The 15,596-nt window shown below is 41.4% G+C and overlaps 1 protein-coding gene across 5 annotated transcripts in view; it reads left to right on the top strand.

Annotated features, from left to right (window-relative positions):
* The first annotated feature begins 7,627 nt into the window (after nt 1–7,627).
* Nucleotides 7,628–15,596, top strand: part of myt1la (myelin transcription factor 1-like, a) — a 90,628-nt gene continuing 82,659 nt past the window's right edge. For 4 of the 5 annotated variants that reach the window (XM_063494529.1, XM_063494526.1, XM_063494527.1 and 1 more), the window contains exon 1: nt 7,628–7,848. The gene's annotated coding sequence lies outside the window, so the exon portion shown is untranslated. Of the gene's footprint in view, nt 7,849–8,010; nt 8,089–15,596 lie in introns of those variants that run through there. The other variant, XM_063494525.1, reaches the window with a different exon arrangement.

The raw sequence follows: 15,596 nt of genomic DNA, 5'->3' as shown, positions 1-15,596 counted from the left end.
AGCAACAACTGAAACAGCAGAAATTTTCAGAGATAAACACGATGCTAAGGAAGGTAAGATCGATGGATAACCTCAGAATACATGAAGCAGAGCTGGAAAACTTTTGTTTAAACATTTTCTGAAAACATTACCATCTGTGTTTGATTAAAGTTTGGAACAGCAGGTTTTTATTTTGTTCCCAAAGCGATTTTTTTTAAAAGCAGGATGATGTTCTCTGGAAGACGTCTAACAATACTTGATGATAACCTTAACAATGGCATTGTGTATCAATGGTAATGTTGGAATAATTCAGAAATATCATTTAAGAAGCCGAGGTGGAGCACCTGGCGCGACTCAGTTCCCGCTGATGCTGTTGGTGATGCATTAGGACTACATAGAAAAACAGAGGGAACTTTTCTCTTTTAAGAAAACTTTGCAGAAAGAAAAGAAGGTTAATCATGCTTATGAGGATCTAAGCTGATCTGAGGATTTTACAGGAGCAGATGATACATCTCTGGGTCATAAAAGAGCCCAAACTATTGTTCCTGGCGATGTGGAGAAGGTTTTGAGACACCACTTACAGCACTTTCAGTTTTTCTCCACTTTTACAATAATTTAATTTCAGTCTTTTAAAGCCTTTCATATGTCTTTTCATGTGGCCCCGTGTTTCTTTTTTATGTAAAGATTTGAAATAAAGGAGCTGAATGTGCTGCTCTGCAGAGAGACGCTGTGCTCTCTTGATGAGCTGCTCGAGCAGAAGCGCTGCCCTGATGCTTTTTGCAGCTAAAGTTTTGAACTAAATAGAAACCTGACCTCCATAATATATGAGAGATGTCAAGAAACGTTACAGATTATAAAATACAAAACTCATTACAAATAGAAAAGTTAAAGCTAACCTTATGCAAATTTCAGAATTGTTCTGATTATGAACCGCAGCAGTAGCAGCATTAAACAGACTTTCTTAAAAGCAGCTGCATTAGTTCGAATCAGTGACACAACAGCTTAGATTTAAATTAGATGACTAAATAATTAAGGCACTATAAATGTTCTAGTCTAATTTAAAGGATAAAGTCTCACAGATTAACAAACGTGAGTCCTCATCATCTACAACAAGCCAACATTAAGGACTCCACCTGCTCTCTGATTAGGATAAATCTGCAACAGGAGAAAAAAACCCTTTTCTTCTGCTGGCTGCTGCTTTCACTCACAGTGGGCTATCTTCCTGTGCCTCTATGTACCTTACCTCACATGTGTAAAAAGACATTTTTGGCAGCCACTCTTTGTTGATTTTCTAACTTTTATCAGAGCTTATATGACATTCCAGATTACTGCCCAAAGCAGAGTTCGAGTATCGCGGGATCTTGTTCCAGGATCTGGAACTACAGTAATGTGTGTGTTGCACTGGACTGTTGTGATGGGTCGGGAAGTGAATCCTAAAATTTACCAAAGGAGCTATGTTCTAACCCTCATCTCATCGTGAGCTCAGGGTGGAAGAATGAGGTCAATGAGTTTCCTCTGTGGGGTGGCTGAGTTTAGAGACTCTCTGATATTTGGAGGGAGCTGGGGGTAAAGATGCTGCTCCTTTGCATCCAGCTGAGGTGGTTGTAGTTTCTGATTGGGGTTCCTCTTCAGTGCCTTCTTTGGAAAGCTTTCAGGAAAAGCCCAATTGAAAAGAGACCACCCCAGATAGACCCAGAACTCCCTGAAGATAGCTAAGTTTGAAAAGTTTGGATGGATGGATAGATGGAAATAGTAGATTATCGACCCCAACATTAAAGCCATGGTTTGATGAAGTTGCAGAAATTGATCATCTGATGTTACAGTGAATGTCAGTGCAGAGGTGCTTACTAATCATAGCCTGCGGGCCCCATGCTGGAATATTACAGAGACCCAATGACTTTGACCCAGGCTCCAAGCTCCCCTGATCCTAATCTAATCAAACATCCATCCACTTGGAATACACCACAACATGTCTATCCATCTCCATGACTCATAGAAGCGTTTGGCAACATCCTCATGCCATCAGCACATGACACCCTTAGAGGTACTGTACCCATTCTCCAACGGCCCAGAGGGAGCACCTAACCCTAACACAATATTCAGTAGGTGGTTTTCAGGCTTTGGCTTTAACAGCATTGATCCATTTTCCTAAATGAGCTTCCTTAAGCTTATTTCTAATAACATAGTAGTTTCGCATAATTCCCAATCCAAATGAATGATTATGTTCATAATACTGGGGCTGGGCAGTTGATCTTATGTCCAACTCAAGGGATTTATCTCCTCTTCTTTTAGCCAGTAGCTCTCAACTGCTGGGTGGGCCATAGGGATGTGGATGCTCAGAGGAAACATATGGAGTAAAACTAAACCGAACTACCCACTGATTACAAATTGTGGTGAGTAGGGTGTGGCATTTGAAATGGGGCTTGAAAAGATGCTTTAAGCCAGCTTTCTTGTGATTGGCTCCCTCTGATAAACAGAAGGTTTGATTAGGAGGTGGGTTGGGCTTCAATGCTCACATATTATAATAATATATTAGCTCTCACTGACATCACACAGATCTAATTAAAGAAAAGAAAACTGCTTCTGGCTCATAGGAATTATTTGTACACACTTAATCTCTGACATGTTTAATATCAGCATCCATCATTGTAGCAATAAAAATCATAAAATATACACTTAAACTGCTTCTCTACCAATTAGAATTTGGCAAGCAAATGGAGAGAAGAGGAGGCAGTACTGGGGGGACATGGAGGTTATGATGCAGGGCAGCTGGCCTGTAAGTGCCCATATGTGGAGAGCTGGTCGAGAAGTAAAAATTTGGCAAATAGCAGATTTCTGCAGCAATAACTGACCGATACAACAAAACAAGTCCAGCAAACACTGAAACTCTGCAGCAACATAAACTGTTGGCTCCAGTAACTTCATAAGTCACAAACCATGGCAACAACAGACGTATCCCAGTCGTGTCCAGGCACTTCCTAGTTTCCCCTGGAAACAGCTGTCTTATTTTCTCCTCTGTGCAGGATTTTTAGTAAATGCCACACAGGTGAAAAGATGTTTTCTTTCTGGTTTGCCACTGTTTTTACTTTGTGTTCTCTCATAAATTGCAGTTCTTGGAAATTTCAAGGCCACTGTAAGTTTTAATATTTAGTCAGACTGACATCTTTAACAAGCATCGCAGGAACTGTTTCTCAAGTTTCCAGAACTAAACCTTGAATCCAAAACTGAACTCTCCAAAAGAAGTCAAGGTAGAGAGAGCTGAGGAAGCAGAGACAGACACTGAGAGAGAGAGAGAGTGAGGGAGAGAGAGACCTGTGTGTTTCTTTTCTCAGGCTCAATGTTTTATTGAAAGGAGAGTCTAACTAGGTCAGCCTGTTCAAACCAAGCTCTCTCTTCCAGCCTCTCTCCCTCCATCTCTGTCCTCAGTTCACTCTGGTCTGCTGTCAGAGCAGAGAGACGAGAGAGGGAAGAAGAAGGGATAACAGAGATGTGCAGGAGGACACGCAGCGATGGAGAGAAATACAATGATTCAGTTAAAAGACAAAGCGGTGGATCAGGGGAAAGGTGGGGAAAAGACAGCGTGGCGATGGATGGAAGTGAAAGTTTAAAAAATGGGAGGGAAGGAGGGAACTTTAAAGGGGTGGGGGAATGAAAAGATGAGGTGGATTGGTGTGGTACTGCTTCCAGGAAATAGCCCAAGTGTCTAGTAGTGTCTAGCACTGAGCAAGCTTCTCTCTCCTCGTGATGTCTGTGGAGGCGAGGAAAGCAAACTGAAATGACTGACAGCTCAAGGAGAGATCAACAAGATGTTTTTGGTGTCTTAAACTTCATAAAAAAGTCATGTTCAAATTCTACCATGCAGCTCTGAGCTAATGGGGTCTAATGGGGGCATTTAAGGTTTATAAGCTCTAATTCTGCTACTGTTTTCGATATTCTGCTACTGTTTCACTCTTCTGCCACAAGGTAGCACAGGGCTGTGCAACATTTTCAGCATAGCCCAGTGCCCAAACAGCATTACAATTTCCATCGTTCATCATGTGACTCACACTGGCCACAGTGAGCATTACCAAACCTGATTATTCCTAATTCCTGTTATTCCACTGCCCAGGAAGCCTATTGCTCCAAAGCTGGCTGTAGTTCATCTAAAGTTGATTTTAGTTTTCACAAATACAGCATTGATTATTTTACCAATAATAAATAAATAATGTCCTTTTGTTCCTTTTACAGAGATTGCAGTTTTACAGAAACATCTAGTGCTAATTCCTAATCCAAATGTTTAATCTATAAATTCAAACCTATGAAACAACTAAGGAAAGGAGAAATGAACAATTAAGCTAAATGTTCATACCAAACATGAATGTATTTTCCGAACTTTTAGTGTAATGAATGATTCATCCAAATATCCTTAAAACTAGAGTTTAGAGAGGCTGTCGCAATCCACCCCCACCCTTCATATCAGCCCAGATGCATTCAAAGGATGAGTTAGAATGAAATCTGTTTCCATATGATGTAAATTTTGTGTTTGCAGTACGTTTGTTTCTACTTTTACTTCTCAGATGGGATGAAAATGAGTTGTCAGTCATTTTATTTGAGTCCAGTAATTTTTATAAGATAAGAGGTTTAATGCATTTGAAATCATGCAGGTAAGTAGAGGATGCATGTAGGATTCAAACTGGTACTCTGGTGCTGGCAGTGAAATGCCCCCTTCAGCCTCCAAATGTGGCTCTGACTGCCTTTCAAAAATGAAAAATGTGCATATCAGTGTGTACATGGACACTTTGTTTGTTTTGGGGTTTTTTTGACATATGAGACCAATCTGATGAAAATTGTGTCCAGAAACACATTTTAATAAAATAAAAATCATGAATATTTTACAAACTGTTGCCAAAATACAGAAGAAAATACGTTAAATATTAAATCCTCCAGATTTGTCTCTTGCTATTTCCCACTTATTTTCCAGCAAGCATAATTCCCCTGTACTGCAGAATATCCAGAAACCACATATACAAGTTTTAATGCAAGCCTGCTCAACTTTGTGCTTACATAAATGCATTTATACTCTTCTCAATTATAAATGTATATATAGAGAGAGCCTTAAAAAAATGTACATCACTAGATGTCTTCAGCAGAAACATGATGAGCAACAGCTGTAAAAAGAGGTGCTCCTCCCAAGCCAAGCCAGCATGCCATGTCAGGTGTGGATAATTGGTGACTAAGGAATTAAGTCCATGCAACAACCAGTGTTGGGCAAGTTACTTTGAAAAAGTAATTAATTACAGCTACTAGTTACTTCTTCAAAAAAGTAACTGAGTTAGTAACTGAGTTACAATATTCTAAAAGTAATTAATTACTTGAAAAGCAACTATTGCGTTACTTTAAAAAAAAAAAAAAAACCCTCTGGGGTCCAGGGTATAATTGCCCATTTTTAACTACTTTTGATGTTTCCTCTACATTTCACCTTTAAAAACTATTTACTTTGCCTTGTTTGGTATCATTCTTTTCAGCACAACCTTGCGTGTCTGAATTTGTCAAATGCTTTTTCATTTTGACATACTGTATTAACACAATTGATCTAAAATCAGACAAAAAACAAAATCCGAGTAGAAAAAGTTATATTCTTTACTGTAACAACCACAAACATGTTTAATGAATCATATTTCATAACTTTAAATGCAAATATAAATTGTCAATTTTAAAATCCTATGCACAAGTTTACTTTTACCCTTTTTTTAAATAACCATTTCAAACTATTTAAAGAACAATCAGCTGTTCTTCAATAAGATGCCACACAAATTATTTGTGCCACTCCAAAAAAATAATTTCTGTCCACTATAAAGGAGAACATCACAGCCTGATACCTGCAGGTCTGACAGCAGCAGGTGTATCACTCCTGTTCTCTACCTGGAGACGTTAGTCACCTCATTGTTCTGACACACAACACAAAACTATCCACAACACTACACACTAACTACAAAAGACAACACATTAACTACACACTCCAAACACGTTAAATGTCACAAATCTCTCACATCTCAAAACTCGCTCTCTCTCTGTTTCTGCTGTCTTTCTCTCTCCCTCTCTCTCTCTCTCTCTCACCGTCACTCCTAAAACTTCCCCCTCTTCCTAAACAACCAAATGTCATGTTGCCATATAGTTTTTGATTGGTCGGCATGGTGCATTTTTCCACCAAGACCAAAAGGCAGGGTTTTTGTTGTTTTCTTTTGGGGTTTTTTTGGTCATAAGCAGAGAGTGCTTGCTAGCGCTGTCCTTAGACGTTAAACATGAAGAAACTATTAAGGAAAAAACGCCGCTTATATATTGTTTATCATGACTGTGGTTTTACGTGGCCTATCAACACAATTTATAAACTGGTATATATCACCTTGTTGCTTTGTCTTTAAGTGGTCATGTGATTGGCTTACCACGACTACTTTATTCTTTCTCAGTCAAACAGCAGCACTCATGCGATTGTTTTGCCCCCTTAGCTCCAGGTGTTGTGCCAAAAAGTGATCGTCGGGCAGAAAGTGATTGCCGTCCGCAGGAGCGCACGCAGCTGCTTAAAGCTGTAGCGCTCAGATTACTTACAGCTACTTCCGTGGAACTGATATAAGGTGCGGTAAGCTGAACACAGCTTCAACCGTCTGTTTGTTGAAAAATAGTAACGCGACCGCACCGCATTTTCTTCTTAGTAACGGTAACGGCGTTGTAACGATAGAAATAGTAATTAGTTAGATTACTCGTTACTGAAAAAAGTAACGCCGTTAGTAACGCCGTTACTTGTAACGCCATTATTCCCATCACTGGCAACAACCACAGAGTCTTGCAACTGCAAGGCAAGTAGAGGCAAAACAAAAAGCCGATATCCCACAACATCTACTTTAGATGAGTTATAGGTCATTTATTTCAGCAGCCATCCTCTAAAATGACACTTGTCCAGCGATGCTTGTCTTTTTGCCTCTTTGATGCACCAGGGAAGCAGTTCCACTGGACAGTCTGAGCGCTCATCCTCTGGAAAAGCTGCAACACATCTGTACCAAATAAAAGCTGGAGAAGGAGAAAAGGACACTTTCACAATGTGACACCCCAAAAGTTGTGTTAATGAACATTTTACTCTCAAAATAAAACTGCAGTGTGAGTAGTGGCCTACTCCAGCAGCTACTACTAATGAAGAGAGTCTAACCTCTTTGTTCACACAGAGCTGAACAAAGGGAATTACACACTGACACATTTCAACGCCTATGGAGAGACTTTTGTCTGTGTGTGTGTGTGTGTGTCTGCAGGGTGCAAAAACAACACACACACACACGCTCTCAGAGTCTACAGGCTTGAAATTAATTCAGAAAAAAAGCGAATGAGAAGGAGGGATGAGGAGGTGGAGCGGTGGTGGTGAATGCATCGCTATCCTTGGAGCCTGCACGCGCGCGTGCACACATCATCGGGAGCGTCGCTGGGCTTGCGTGCGCGTCCTCGAGAAATAAAGAAAAGAGGATCAGGAAGAAGGTGAGAGAGAGAGAGAGAGAGAGAGAGAGAGAGAGGTAAAGGCGCCGTCTTCTTCTTCTTCGCTCTCTGCTGCAGTGTCTGATTCTCCCTCCACCATCTTCATCAACATCATCATCCTCTTCTCCCTCCTCTCTGTCTGTCTGGCCCCCCCTTCTCCTCCTCCCCCTCCTCCTCTTCCACCCCCTCCTCCCCCTCCTGTGAAGGCATGGCCAGATATCACAGCGACAAAAGAGAGAGACAGTGGTAGAGAGACCTTTAGAGAGAAAGAGAGAGAGTGAGAGCGAGGGAAGAAGGCTGCAGACTTTCAGACCTGAGAGGAAGAGGAGAGGAGGAAGAAGAGATAGAGGAGTCTCCATCTTCGCCATTTCAGTATGTTTTCCTTCTCTGAGGTTTCTCTCATTCTCGCTCTTTCTGCGGCTCCGGTTACGTTGAGCACACTGCTGTAATTTTCCTATAGTGTCACGCTCGCGTTGTTTCACAGCTCAGTTGTGTTGACAGTCCTCTTATTATTCCCGTAAGAGCGCGAGGCTGTGGAGTGTGTCTGTGCCGCTCTCCGTGCGCCTTCGCGGGGACATTGTCTGACTGTGGCACCTCTGTAATCTCCCTGTAGTGAGTCAGTCATGCTTGTTGTTCCCATGATATTTTGCACATGTTTGTCATGTTGTGCGCTGTTTCTATGGTGCCGTGGCTCTTTGCCTCACTGTGCCTTTTGTCACGCGTTGTACTGACTTTAATATTCCTGTGATATTCCCATCGCAGCGCCACAGTGAGCTGTTTGAGCCGCTCAGCCTGTGGTGACCTTATGCCACCTCTTTGATTATGTTTATGCTCATTATCGTGCTCGTTTATGATTTCACTTTTATTGCTTAGAGGTGTGAGTGAACAGACCCGGGGCTCCGTAACATCCCTGTAATATTTATGTAATGTTCCTACTGGGTGCCATGAAGCCTGTATTGTTCTGTATGGTGAGTGTATAGGATACCTCTGTAGAATATGATAATCTGGGCTGAGACCACTGTATGTAATGCTGTTTATTCCTACCTAATTTTCCTGTAATGATTTATGCAGAGCTGAAGTGAAGTCTGCGTTGACCTTTTGGAACCTTTAACATCTCTATTTTCAGTTTGACATGTTTGAATAATCTGCTTTTCCCAGCATGGGAAGAATCTCCATAAAATTAAGGTAATTGCTTAAATCCTTAAGAGATTATTGACGTCTACAGTAAAAATAAAAAAGTAGTTACATTTTTAACACTTAAAGTAACTTAATGCTGCATTTTCGTTGTTTACTTTTAACAGCAGGCAAGAATGCAAAAAACGTCATACAATAACATAAAATACATGCTAAAATTGACTAATTTAGATTATGCGACAGCTTCACATGAAACCTGGATTACTTTTAGACTTCATCATCCAACCCAACCATCAGTGGATTATATAGGAAAATCTGTCCTGGCTTATCTTCAGTCTGCTAGCTGTGCAGGCGCCTATGCTGAGCTTATTGTACATATTCATGTCGAACCCAGTGTGCAAATTAAAGTTGCTTAATTTTGAAAAAAGTGTTAGTACAGCCGTGGGAAATTACATCACTGAAACTCTTGAATAAGAACCACCTGATTTCCCTGCTGGGGAAAATTTTGGGGGGATTGGAAGCTCTGAAGCAAAATCAGGGCATCTTTAACATTTATCACTCGTGTCTTTACTGAGATATTAACTAAAATTAAAGTTTCAGAAACTTTCCCAGATTTAAGGTTCCTTCAGTGCATTTCCACACAAGGGTCAAATCCACAGGAAGATAAAGCAAATTAGCCTGCTGACACATCAAATCTGGACAGCAAACCCAGTTCTTCATTGGTATGAAACCTCCTGTGCTTCCTGATTATCATCTGCTACAAACTACAAATAACAAAGAACCGGTGTGCAGTTGAAAGTTTTCCAAAAAAACTGGGTGAATAAAATTGCTGTTAAAGGCGCTAACACAATCAGTGCATTCCCGACAGGTACAGTACACGTTTATGTTTCCCTTAGGACCAATTACTGGACCCCAAAGTAACCATGTGTTTCTTCTTAAGGTCCTCAAAAGGCACATAGAAGTTCTCAAGCAATAATATTTGTGCAGCTGTTTGGCAAAAAATAGAAAAAAGAAATATTATGATATAAAATATTAACTTTATTGTTTCATTAAAATCAATATATATCCTTACAAGCTTCCTTCTTTTTCGTCTTGCATATCAGCAGCAGAGGTTTGCACACAAGAAGGTCCTGGACTTTGAATCTTCTGGAGGTCTTTGTGATTCTAAATTGGCCAAAGATGTTAAAAAGATAAAGAGTTGTGAGGTGAGCAAGGCTAGAAAAGTGCCTCACAAATGTCATTTCCACATGTATGAATGAATAATAAAAAAAGAAACCTGTAAAAGCCCCTGGGCCTAATTTTTCCTTTTTTAAAGGGTCCGTTTCTGTGCCGTCACATTAACGTGCAGAGTTCTTACCAGAGGTTCAACACCGGCCTCTGTAGGGAACCAACCCTGAGGGTGCAAATAAATACCCCCAGTCCAGGGTACAAAGGCAGGTTATTAATTAGGAAGTTCATAAGAAGGTTTTGTTGTCGTCATGAGCATCCGATCAGAATGCATTTAATTAATAAGCTATTAGATTATTATCCAGTGAACAAAGGTTTATTATCTGACTTAAAGTTAATTTCAGCCACGATGAGAAATGTGAGAAAGATGCACACTGACTGCTAAATTGGAACCGTCGATGGTGTGAAGGTGAAAAAAGTGAGTGCTGCCCTCAAATAAGGTGTGACAGGTGAATTCAATCAGGAAATGAGCAGGTGACAAAGGAACAGGAGAGCAAGTAGTGATGAGGAAAGGATGCGAGGTGAAGAAAGTAAAGAAACATTAAAACCTTTACTCAATTAGATAAATATAATATTCTACAAAAAACATGTACTAGCATAATGGAATTTCATTTAACAGATTATGTTTGTTTGTTCTTCTTCTGTAGTTTTCTTTATTCTTGTATGGATCTTATAGTTGGGGGTGAAAAGCTAAAGAAACTAGAAATCTTTCCTGCAGTAGCGCCTTAAAAAGTACTGCTCAGTGTTGTTGTAACTACTGGGGAATCATTTTGGGGTTAAATCAATCTCACTGGAAATGGATTTAGACCCTGGCTTCAGGTGGACTTGACCCTTGAAACTGGAGAGGTGGGCCGCTGTCTGGACGTATAGTATAGTCAGAGTCAGGGACAACATTCAAGCTTTTCCATGAATGAGTTCCGATTTAATGCAGGATTTCTTTAAACTGTCTGAGGTGTCCACCAGTGAATATAAAAGAGAACTTTAGAGGTCAAAGGCAGGCTGTCTTAGCGTAGGATGAGTGTTTGCATAGATATCCTTTATATATAAAATATACTTTATTCCTTGTGTTTGTTTGGTTCCATTTAAAGCAGAAGTTCATAGTTTTGCATGGATAGCAAAGTGTCGAGACTGTAGTCTCAATCAGGCGTGAGGATTTTTGTCCAGTTTCCAGTGGCTTTATTCCCTAAACGTGTATTAAAAAAGAGAGACTCTCAGATGCTTCTATACATGACGAAAGATTTTATGAATTTCATGTGAATGCGCTCTGCAAAGTAATGAAATATTCTAGCTCAGGTGTTGGTTAAAGTTTATATTGTGCTTTTAAGTGAATCATTTGCTGCGTTAGCATCCGTTCCTGTAGAAGGTCCACCGCATCAAGTGCTTTTTCTCCACTAACCGACCTTAAGTTGATTTAGGTTATAAAACCCACCAACAGCAAGTCGGCACACTATTCAGGACAGTTTGTGATGGTACAACTGTTTATGTCAAATATCAGGGAAACTCCACCTACTTATGAATTATGCGTCATTAGATTTTTGTGAAAAATGTCTTCGTTTTTAGATGTTTTTGTAGCCTTTTTAATGCATTTTTTTGAATTTGTGTTTGAAGAGTGCTTTAAGTGTTGTTGCAGATGCTGAAAGTCGATAGTTTTCTAAAACTTGCTGCTGTCCTACCTGCTAATTTAGAGCGTGAGGTTGTGTAGGGTGAAAGGCCCAAAACTTTATTTACTTTTTCATCCTAAGACAGTATGTCTATGTCTTTATTTAGACATTTATGTTTATAGATGTCTGTATTTTCACCTTTTGTCATCATTACTGGGTGATCACAGTGTTCTTGGCTGAGCGAGCTTTGATCTTTGACCACGTCTCTGTTGTTTGTCGTATCGCTGTTGTTGGAGGGAATGAAGTGGACTTTAGTTCAGTGATGTCAAACTCGTGCTCCAACCCGGACAGACGGGAAATTTTCTGTGAAAAGGTTTAGGATCACGCTTCTCGTTGATCTCAGCATGTGGTTTTGCGTAAACGGTCTTCTTCTCTGCTGCGATGAAGAATGAGAAGAGACCTGACGAAATATAATCTTCCTGTCAGACCGGGTGTTGTGGCTCTGCATGAACCGTAGGAGATTTCTCTCCTGGCTGTTTTGCTGTGTAAACAAAGACACCAGGTGAACTCAGTTGAGAAGTAATGAAAGAAAAACTCCTTTATTTTCTGTCGGCTCTCTGCAGAGTCTGAGTCAGAGACAGGCCAGAGCCCGGCGATCGTTCATAACTGCAGAGGAAAATAAACCTGCCTCATCTCCGCAGCCCAGCACCACCTGTGTGTGACAGAGGATATTAAACACAGGTTCAGCTTACACTTGACCAGTCATAGCAGACTGCTGGTCACAGATAAATTCTCCATTCACACCTGTGGGTCTCTTCACATCACAGATAAAATCATTCCTGCTGCTGCTCTCTGTGCTCAACGAGCTGTTGTGTTTCAATTTGCAGCATTCGGGAAAGTTCAGCTCAGTTTCTTTACAGCCGGGATGAGGATGTCACTTTGAACATCAGGCTGCCATTCACATTTGTTATGCTAAGCTTTTACTCAACAACTGACTTGCAAATCAGTGGTTGAATGCAGATTTACAGCAGTAAGGTGGGGGAAGTTGGAGGAATTTTGATTTTTGCAAACTATAGTTTACAATGTAGTGGTTTACACATTCATCTGACACATGAGAGACCTCGGGTTCAAGTCTTGGAGGAGACAAAAATGCCTGGGAGGGTTGTTTCGGTAAAAATCTGCCAAATCAAATATGTGGGTCCATCTGCTGTGGGATCCCCTCGTGAGTAAGGGAGCAGCCAAAAGAAGTTTTAAACGATAGTTTGCAACATGAGAAAGTTTGGAACATTTCACCTAACAAACCAAAGCTATACTGGTTACCCAGACACGAAAGAGCCCAGTCATTTAAGAAACAAAGCATAATATTGTCACAAACTAATTTGTGGTAGTTATGACAACCAAGGGGAAACTTCCTGTGTTGAAGTACCAAAAACTGCAATTCCTCTAATGGCCACTTGAGGCTTCCTCCAACAGTTTGTCAGTTTTCCTGACATCTAAATGTCCAACTTTAAAGCAGAAATAGACAAAAACAGTTTGGAGCTCCTCCTAGTTCCCCTTTCTTAACAGCTGAAACACCTCAATTCATTCATGTGTGTTTAGGCTTAATTTAGGGGCGTGGATGCTGTAGCTTATTGGTGTATGGGCCTCACTTCCACAAATTTAACACTAGAAGTCCCAGAGAAGAGCCATTTGGCTTTTCTACCTATAAAACCCACCGTCGAGCCAAATGGCTGGTAGGCTTTTAGCTAATATCCTTAATCACCTGTGAACAGCTGCTTTTGTTATGTAAATAAGGTGGGGCCATGCTGAACCACTTGGAGTGGTTAGTTTCCTGAGCCACAAGGAAACTTGTGTTTCAGTTTGCCTTAGGGAGAAATCAACACACATGGGTGTATTTCCTTTGTTGCTGAGATTTATTGATAAAACAGTACAAAAAAACAAAAATAAAAAAACAACCATTTGTACACATATTTACAAATAACAATAAAAAGTGAGTGAGTACATTTCAACATTTTCAGCAATCACTCACAATCCTGGCACTGCCATGGTATCTGTAGTCTGCATTTACCACATGTGTATCTGTAGCAGTGAACACATCGCACAGTGGCATGATTATTCTTGCATTTGTGTTTGACCTGACACGTGGCTCTTTTTCCAGGGCTAGGTGTGGAGGGTTGTGTCCGAAGCAACTGTTCTTTTCTTGCCTTCTTCCCAGCCATATGAGAGTTAGCCAACTCTCTTGCAAACTCCACCAGGAAGTCCACCCGTCTTTCCTGCGTCCCGTTGCATGCTTGATACAGCACATGTGCATTCAGTGCTGCCATGTCAATCATGTTATAGAACACGGCAACTGGCCAGCGCCGTGTTCCTCTGCGGACCGTGTACTCCCGCACCATCTGGTCCATCACATCCACGCCACACTTTGTGGTGTTGTAAAGGGTGACAGTGTTTGGCTTCCTTTTGTTGGTGTTATCAGTCTGAACCACGCTGTGCATGCTGCTAAGAATATAGACTGTCTTCTTCCGTTTGGCCGCATACGCCGTCAGCGTGGCAGCAGAGGTTGAAAACACCTAAGAAATAAGATAAATTGTTATTTCCATAGCACTTTTACACACAATGAAACACATAAACATAGAACCACAAAAGACCTGCAGCCTACCTGAGTGGTGAATTCATTGCGATTTGTGTATCTAGCGGATTGAGGAATTTCCCGGCGAATCTTGTTGACTGTGCCGAGGATGGTGGTTTTCCGTCTAAGAAGTTTTTGCGCAAGTGAAAGCGATGTGAAGAAATTGTCCGTGGTAACATTTCTGCCCTTGTCTAGGAATGGTTCCATCAGCCTCATCACTACATTTTCAGACAGTCTCTCCCCACTGGGACGATTGGGGTCCTTGCCAAGATATAGGAGGACATTGCAAATGTACTTGGATTTTAGGTCGCAGGCCACCCAAAACTTGATCCCAAACCTGTCAGGTTTACTTGCAATATACTGCAGGAAACAGCACCGAGTCTTTGATGGGAAGAGCTGTTCATCAACGGTGATATGTAGACCAGGCTGGTAGCACGTGATGCAGTTGGTGACAAATGATCCCCACACACTGGAAACTGCAGCGAACTTATCAGTCTTTGCTCGATCACTGCGGGTGGACCTGTCATCAAAGCGTAGGTGTTGCATGATGTCTTGGAAGTGGTTACGCGGCATAGTTCCAATGATCTGTGGGTTTCCCAGGTTTGCTGACCAGCAGTCACGTAGTGATGGAACCCTAGTAACCCCCCGCAAGATCAAGATCTTTGATCAAGATCAAGATCAAAGACTCGGTGCTGTTTCCTGCAGTATATTGCAAGTAAACCTGACAAGTTTGGGATCAAGTTTTGGGTGGCCTGCGACCTAAAATCCAAGTACATTTGCAATGTCCTCACATATCTTGGCAAGGACCCCAATCGTCCCAGTGGGGAGAGACTGTCTGAAAATGTAGTGATGAGGCTGATGGAACCATTCCTAGACAAGGGCAGAAATGTTACCACGGACAATTTCTTCACATCACTTTCACTTGCGCAAAAACTTCTTAGACGGAAAACCACCATCCTCGGCACAGTCAACAAGATTCGCCAGGAAATTCCTCAATCCGCTAGATACACAAATCGCAATGAATTCACCACTCAGGTAGGCTGCAGGTCTTTTGTGGTTCTATGTTTATGTGTTTCATTGTGTGTAAAAGTGCTATGGAAATAACAATTTATCTTATTTCTTAGGTGTTTTCAACCTCTGCTGCCACGCTGACGGCGTATGCGGCCAAACGGAAGAAGACAGTCTATATTCTTAGCAGCATGCACAGCGTGGTTCAGACTGATAACACCACCAAAAGGAAGCCAAACACTGTCACCCTTTACAACACCACAAAGTGTGGCGTGGATGTGATGGACCAGATGGTGCGGGAGTACACGGTCCTATAACATGATTGACATGGCAGCACTGAATGCACATGTGCTGTATCAAGCATGCACCGGGACGCAGGAAAGATGGGTGGACTTCCTGGTGCAGCTTGCAAAAGAGTTGGCTAACTCTCATATGGCTGGGAAGAAGGCAAGAAAAGAACAGTTGCTTCGGACACAACCCTCCACACCTAGCCCTGGAAAAAGAGCCACGTGTCAGGTCAA

This window comes from Pelmatolapia mariae, linkage group LG15, assembly GCF_036321145.2.
Source record: "Pelmatolapia mariae isolate MD_Pm_ZW linkage group LG15, Pm_UMD_F_2, whole genome shotgun sequence".
In the NCBI taxonomy this organism is placed as follows: domain Eukaryota; kingdom Metazoa; phylum Chordata; class Actinopteri; order Cichliformes; family Cichlidae; genus Pelmatolapia; species Pelmatolapia mariae.
The sequence above is the reverse complement of the archived record's forward strand: the minus strand, read 5'-3'. Positions and strand labels throughout refer to the sequence as shown.